The following is an 8198-nucleotide window of genomic DNA, read 5'->3' as shown; positions in this document are numbered from 1 at the left end:
AATGCAAGCAAGATGTGAAAGTGCAAAAGTATTCGAAATAGAGTATTGGTATTGTTTGCTTAAAGTAAGATGGTTGAGTAATCTCTATGTAATTCCAAGTGTAAACTTTTAATTAAAAATACTCTCAGTATCGTTAAGGATTATTATATCAGCTTTCTACAAATATCAATAAAAATATCCTATATACATACATCATCATATTATTGAAGATAATAGAAAGATTTCTACTATTCTATAATATCTAATCTATATAAATAGCGTTGACATTGTGACTTTGATCAATCGACAAAAATCATCATATATTACGCAAATGACAAAGATACGAGATGCGTTGCCGTAAACACTGATATAAACCAAGATTGTCGAATACATAGTGATAAAAATGATGACGAGGGAAAAAAGGCAGAAAGGTTATGAGAAAATGAAGACAGAAGAAGCGACTAATCTAAATTCGATAAGAAGTCAAGGTGGCAGTATCATTATAAGAAGTTTTGCGAGAAAGTATTTTTCTCAGGAGATTTTCCTCTCTTCTTAAACTTTTTCATTGTAGACTAATCAGATGCACTGGAGTCTGAAAATATGGCAATGTATTTCTTTCAATTTCTTCTACGGGTGATATACTCTTATTGAAAAACAAATAGGATCAAGAAGTTTCGTTTTTCGCACAAACAATCTGATTTTTGCAAAGGAAATATATTATTTTCTGCAAGAGAGAATATATTATTTTTTTATGCTGTCTACATTATTTTATCGATTGTATTTCGTCCATCCATCTGTTTATCCGTTACCCATCTCGTCAATGTATTTTGTTCAAGATTATTACTCTCCCTACATCATCGTACAGCGTGTGTGTAAATGTGTGCAATTAATATATATTAATTTTTATTGCAATAATAATGTAGATATGTATATTTATGTATTTTGTATATGTATCATTACAGTGTGTTACGTTGGGAACATAATAAAAAGAGGTGTATCAGATGAATCGAAGTAAAAAGAAAAAAATCTTTTCGGTACATTAGTCATTTTCTTTTCGTATTTCAATGATGATACAAGAATTGAGGTATCGAAGCGAGAGAGAGAGAGAGAGAGAGAGAGAGAGAGAGAGAGAGAGAGAGAGAGAGGCGCAAAAGGAAAGAAACGGAAAGGAAATAAATAAATAGAAGCGAAAGGTCGGTATGTATCTAAGACGAAAATGTTGCCACTCGCGATTCCAACGAAGGACAAAGACGAAAAAACATTATCGAGCGAAAGAGGAAGGAGAAAGACGACACAAAACAGCAACGAAGGAACTTGAATTCATCTAGAACGATCTCAGCATGATTTGAGACATCGTACGTCAAATAGACACACACACACATACACGCGCGTATTTATGAGCTGTTAACTTTTGAAACAAATAGTGCTCGAAGCATTAAATTAATTTTGCAAATTTTCTATTTCTTCATTTATATAAATGTTTCTTCTATAATCAATTGATTTTTTTCTTTCTGAATACACGAAGTGTCATTTTCAACTTAAATTTTCAATCGTAAAGTTCGAACGTCTTCTTTTTATACGTGAAGTAACTGTTGAATTTATTTATCTTGTAAAGAAATGCAAAGAGAAGTGCTCAAAAATTTTTACTTTCAATTTTTCTATCATAATTATTATATATGAGATTGAATCATATTGAAATTCACGAATTACGAATAATTACAAGTTTTGGTTATTCTAAAAACGATATATATAATATATAATAATTTTCAACAAAATTGCTTCATCATTTTATCCTTTACAAGTGTTCGTAATACTTATATTCATTATATTTTTGTGTAAAATTATCTTTTTTTATTCTTAAAAATTTATCATAGAAAGATTATAATAAAACGAAAATAAGTCAAAGCATGTGTACTATAAAATAAAGACTATATACATAAATATATTAAAAAATTTAACTTATTATTAGTATATATAATTAGTATATGAAATAGTGATCAAAAGGTCTAGAACGATTTATAAAACAAATTGTTCTACAATGTTTATTATAAGTATCGAAATATTAGAATGATTTTTTTGATCATTTAGATTAAGCGCTTTTTATTTCTTTGATTTTTAATTCGTTGGAATTTGTTTGCTCGTCGTAAAGATGATTTTCAAATTAAGTAATACAGGTGACTTCTGTGTACAGTCTGTTGTCCTGATTCGGTTCCGATTGTTGTAGCACGATAACCATTCCTCTTTTATTTTACTCGTAAAAATGTTATTCGCAAAAATTCGTTTGTTCATAAATTTGTTTAACTAAATTTATTGATCGTTTTTAATGCATTTTTTATCATGACGATAATATCGAACTTGAGCGAATTTACTCAACTTGTCTGGAATTATATGACAATCATAATCTTATAATTCGTGATTTTTATAAATTTAAATTGATTTTATATATTTTCGTATTATGATATTATAAGTGGTATATATATATATATATATATATATATATATATATATATATATATAGGTGTGCGTACACACACACACTTTTTTGATATGCTATTTGATTGCACATACTGCATTTGTGTTTTTGCTTATAATAAAGAATTTAATACCTTAATTTTGATATTCAAGATGAAGTATAAATCGTAGTTTAATGATAAATAATAAATAATAATGAAAGAGTTGTACTTGTACTAATAATGAAAGAGTGTAATTGAATTTTGTGATAAGTTTATTTTCTTAATGCAATTAATGAAAAAGTTTCAAATCTGCTTAAGAATATGAAAATATTATCGGATCGAATCAATATTTATATATGCATATTTTATCTCGTAATTATCAAACATTTTAAAAATAACTTCATCTTTCTATCATATTGTTAGGATAAAAATTGTTTCTGTCTTCTTTTTTATTATACATACATATTACATATAGTGCCATATATCTCTTCATTGTATTCAATGACATATACATGGTACATGTTCGATATTACATGTTCGATGATACATGATACATGTTCAATGTATTCTTTGACATAGTTCTAATAGATGTAATAGATAAAATAGAAATTATTGTATGTCTTATTTACAATTGATTGTTAATAATTAATTGATATTTGATGAATAACAAAGTATGAATATCATATCTAGAAACAATATGAAAGTACTGTTCTCTTAAAGGATTACAAAATAAATCGGCTCTCATTAATGACACAAATGATTTGAATCGGATAAAGACTTTAAAGATAAAAAGCAATGATAATCTACTGCCATTAAGGAATCCGAACATTTTGATGGGCAGAAATAACATTACGTCTCTATTGTTTTTTCACGAGATAGTTATTTTCTATAATTTACAGATACATTTTTAGAGGTATTGCATTTATACATATTGCCGTATACGATTTGAATCGCCTTTATTTATTTCAATGAGTTGCCTATATATGGAATGATACAATATGGATATACAAAGATCAAGCTGTAGAAGATTTGAAATTTCACATATACCCTATAATAGAAGAAGTTTACACAAAATTGGAATGGTACTTTCCTTATTTAACAAGAAAAATTCATTTGATGAGAAGTTGATTATACATTAATAAAAACTTTCTAGGAGAGCCACAATTAGTCTATTATCATATCTAATGAATCAAGTACAAGTAAAACTGTTTTGGTAAAATATACTATGTTATACTTCGTTACCATATTAATTCTATAATAAAGACACAAATCGAGAAAAAAGTATTAGCTTTGTCAACAATAATGGAAGTGATCGGCAATGTAAAAACAACAAAACATAAAAATTCGTCGAAATTTGAAGTTTATTGAGGTACAATTTAATAAATTTTATAATATTATCGGGGCTAGTATGAGAATTTATCCTTTGGAGAAATCAAAAATCGTGGTTCAGGTAAAAAAAAATATAGCTTTGCAAAGTATTTTTGTAAGTTTAATCAATCAAAATGTATGACCTATATTTTCATATTCTATTAATTATATCATTCAGGCGAACGAAGAAAGGAATTATCATATCTTTTATCAAATATGCTCAGTGGCGAAACGTCTTCCACACCTACATCTTGAAAACTCAATCGAATTTCATTGCATCAATCCAGAAAATAATTCTAGAATCAAAGGAGTTAACGATCTTTCATGATTCGATGATACAATTAGTACTATGACGCTTGACTTTACATTCAAACAGTAAAATAATATGTTGAGAATATTAGCAACCATATTGCATTTAAGAAGCATAAATATAAATACCTTTGATATACAAAACGAGGATGATGATAATACAGAAGCTACTTTTATTTCTGTAAGTTTTCTATAAGAAATTTCATGGTTCGAATATCAACTTCAGACGAATTTTTATTATAATTTTTTAGTTTGATAAACATCTCTTATTAATTTCAGAATTACTTGGTACGAACATGAATGCTATGCGAAAATGGCTTCGCTATAGGAAGATCATATCGATGAGGAAAGACTTTTTAAAGCCAATGAATGCAAAACAAGCGATAAGAACTAGAATTGCTTTGGCAAAACACATTTATTCCAAGCTATCCAATTGGATAGTAATCTGTATTAATAATTCACTACAATTTCAAGACAAGGTTCAGTGTTTCATAAGTGTGTTGGATATTTACGCATTCGGAACATTTGAAATAAACTCTTTTAAAATCTTGTATAAACTATGCGAATAAAAAGTTACAGCAACAATTCAATCAGTATATCTTTAAACTTGGACAAGAAAAATATTTCAAGAAAGGGATTGAATGGACTTTTATAAATATTTACAATGATAGATTAATAGAACCGTGCATCGATTTAATAGAATTAAAATTAAACATATTATATACACTGGAAGAAAAGTATCGGATAAAAAAGATGATTTGATTCACAGATAATATGTCAATTAGTACTGTTGTGTAAGATAAATATACGTATATACGTATATATTTCATTAAAATAGTCAAGCAGGTTACTTCGTTAATTTTAAATAAAATTTTTGAATATATTTGTGAGCAACTGCAACTTTTATCATGATCTTACTACGATACAACGAAAAGAAATTAATTTTTTAATCAATGATTTATATTTTAATATAACAATGAATATTTGACATAGATGCCAAAATGAATGGATACTTCATGGGCCGATAAACTCTCTGCAAAATGTAAAAAATCAAAACATTTCAAAAAGCCACAAAATACTTATTTTCTTAATATATCACTTGGCTGATTTGATCCAACAGAAGGCGTTAGATTTTCTTGCGAAGAACAGAGATACAATGATGGGGACACAAATAGATGTGTTAAAAACTAGTGAGGTATGTCCAAATCTTTGGAATATTTTCAGTCGTTGCACTCGTTAACCAGTAATAACTCCCGATGATCAAATAACAAAACAATAAATATTATTTTCCTATGCTATTCAAAAGAAGAGAAAAAATATATAAATAAAACGTAAAAATAAAATAAAAAAATATAATAAAATAAAATTTTTTTAAAATATAAAAATAAAATATATAAATTTGTATAATTTTCCTTAAGTTGGTTCACAATTTCGAGATTCTTTAAATATATTAAGGTCAATATTAAATACAAGGACTATTCATCATCGTCTATTGTATCATCATTCGAATATAATCTTGTACGTGTTGTATATTTACGAGCTTGTGGTGTACTTGAAATAATTAAAATTTCTTCTGCTAATTTTCCAAGTCAGAAAAGATATTCTGATTTTTTTAAAAAATGTCTACATATACAAGGAAATACACCGCGATAATGTTAAAGAGAATTATCGTTATATATTGACTAGATTAATGATCTTAACGAAGATCTTCATTAAAAAAAGGACTTATTTTTAACAAGTCGTTTTAATTTTTACGTTATTATTTAATCAGATATATAAAAAAAATAAGGATAAGTTCAAATTTGGTAAAAAAAATTTTGTTTCGTGCCAAATAAGAGCTCTATCTTGAAAAGCTCAGAATGGAGAAGCGAATAAATGCTTGTATAATAATTCGAAAAATTGTTCCAGGTTTAATATGTTGATATAGGTATAAAAAAATGAAAAGAGCGATTTTAGATTTTCAAAGATATAGTAAAGGATTTTTGGCAAGGCAAAGGGCTGAATGGATTAGATGCGAAAGAACTGCCATTAAAATTCAAATGAATATTAGAGGCTGATTTAAGAGTGTGCTATCAAAGAATTAGACGCACAATTATTAGTATTTGGAATTATGATAGAGGTAAAATGACAAGAGAAAGAAATTGTTTAATGAAGGACACTATAAGTACAACGATCATTCGATATATAAAAGGATATTTAGTTAGAATGATATGTAAAAAGAAAGTGAGAAATATAGTTCAGTCGTGTATAAAAAAATATATGGCTAAGAAAATATTTAGAGAACTATATATTGAAGCTAAAAACGTAAAACATGTCAAATTTATTAACAATAAAGAAAAAGATTATCACTTTACAACAAAAAATAAATAAATTTATAAATATTTTTCTTTGTTAGGCGTTAGTTTAATTCAGTAAGTAATTATTTGGAATTATTATGATCATTTTAAATAAAAGAAGATTAACATTTAATGAATGTGCATAATAAAATATTTCATTTAAAAAATAAGTTTGGAAAGACAAATTCGCAAACGTCAGGAATAAAAAGTTAAACGTTATCCAATTAAAGAAACAAAAAAAAAATTAGAAAAAATGTAGAATGTATTTAGACAAGAAAGAGATGAAAAAATAGATATTTTTCTGGTGAATATAAAGAAATCATTCAAATTAATAATACACAAATTTTCACTTCATTTACTTACATCACTTACACTCTTCTATGTAATATATAGATATAATATAAATATATGGATATAATCCTATTTTGTATCTAAGTTTTTATTGTTCTATAGGATAAAGAAAAAATCACGCAAAAAAGAATAGGAAAACAAAGAAGTTATCGAAGAAAATGAAAAGTTATATTCGGGCAAGACACAGGATTGACACACCCACGACCAATATTGCTTTCCCTTTCCATGCATTGTTTATTTCAATTCTTCGCTTTCGATTTCCCTTTCCTAATTCATTATTGATTTCGCGAATGGTTCGAATAAAATAATCAATTAGTCGATGAAAAGCATTCGTACTTAACAGTAGGATAATCGAGTCTTACCAATATCACTAATCAATCTTAGTCAGAGGTATCTAGAAAAGTGTAGTCGAGATACATCTTTCATACTCTTTCGATCAAGACTTCCTCTGTTTTGCAAACAGCACTAACTGCATTGCTAACATTCCTCATTGCGAGGTAACCAATTCAACTATCAACATATACTTAACAAAACACACATCTCAACATCACAACAGCTGTATCTCATTCCTTCAAAATACATTATAAGTTCGATCCAAGAAGCATTTTTTATCGCGCATCTACCTCACGAGTTCCAAGAGACTTTTCAAAGAAATCGCGTTCTCCCATTAATTTGCGCGAATGTAGCGAGCAATAATTTGATGAGAACTTTCAACGATTTCCGAGCTTTTTATCGCCGTCCATATTCATCGTAAACAATAAGTCTACATTTTGATGATTAGGAAGAAACATAGTTGTCCCCTTACAATGCAACATATGTGAGACCATTAAAACTTAGTTCCAACAGGTATGATAAAATAGAGAAAGAGGAAACTTTTAGAGTAAATAACTTTAGAACAGAAATAGAAAATTCTCTAAGAGTATTTGTAGTGTTTCTACAGATGTTTCTTTTGTAATAGTACATATAAATACAGTTAACCCCGTACAACATGATCGTTAAGTTCTTAAAAAATGTCTTGCTATGTGAATTCGTGTTATACGAAATAGAAAACTAGTACAAAAACAGGATTAAGTTCTGTTACCGTGTGTCAAGTTCAAAAGTATATTATTCAAGATAAATAATATTAATTCTTACAATGTAAGAAATATAAATTCGTCTTCGAATACAATGAATAATTAAGGGATTATATAATATGTTAATATGCGTGATTTATCGTTTGTAAGTGGTAATTGAAGAAAAAGTTTTTAATAGTGAAGAGTAGATTTTTGAGTACGTAGTTAGATAGGAAGATGAAATATACCTCTTGTAGGTTTTTGGAAAATGTCTATAGAAAACGTCTATGAAAGAGAAAAGTGGAAAGGGAAAGGGGAAAGATCTATAAGAAGTGATAAAGAGTAAGTAA

General features: G+C 27.4%; 1 long non-coding RNA gene across 2 annotated transcripts; it reads left to right on the top strand.

Moving 5' to 3' along the window:
• The first annotated feature begins 3790 nt into the window (after nucleotides 1-3790).
• LOC122632780 lies at nucleotides 3791-6730 on the top strand. 2 transcript variants are annotated; one of them, XR_006327946.1, is made up of 4 exons: nucleotides 3791-3882; nucleotides 3979-4290; nucleotides 4389-5304; nucleotides 6018-6730. It is a non-coding gene; the product is annotated as an uncharacterized LOC122632780 (long non-coding RNA). The 2 variants fall into 2 exon arrangements; XR_006327947.1 differs by having other exon boundaries at nucleotides 3979-4316.
• Nucleotides 6731-8198: the final 1468 nt, after the last annotated feature.

This window comes from Vespula pensylvanica, chromosome 11 (assembly GCF_014466175.1).
Source record: "Vespula pensylvanica isolate Volc-1 chromosome 11, ASM1446617v1, whole genome shotgun sequence".
Lineage (NCBI taxonomy): Eukaryota > Metazoa > Arthropoda > Insecta > Hymenoptera > Vespidae > Vespula > Vespula pensylvanica.
This window is presented reverse-complemented; position numbering and strand designations above follow the sequence as displayed.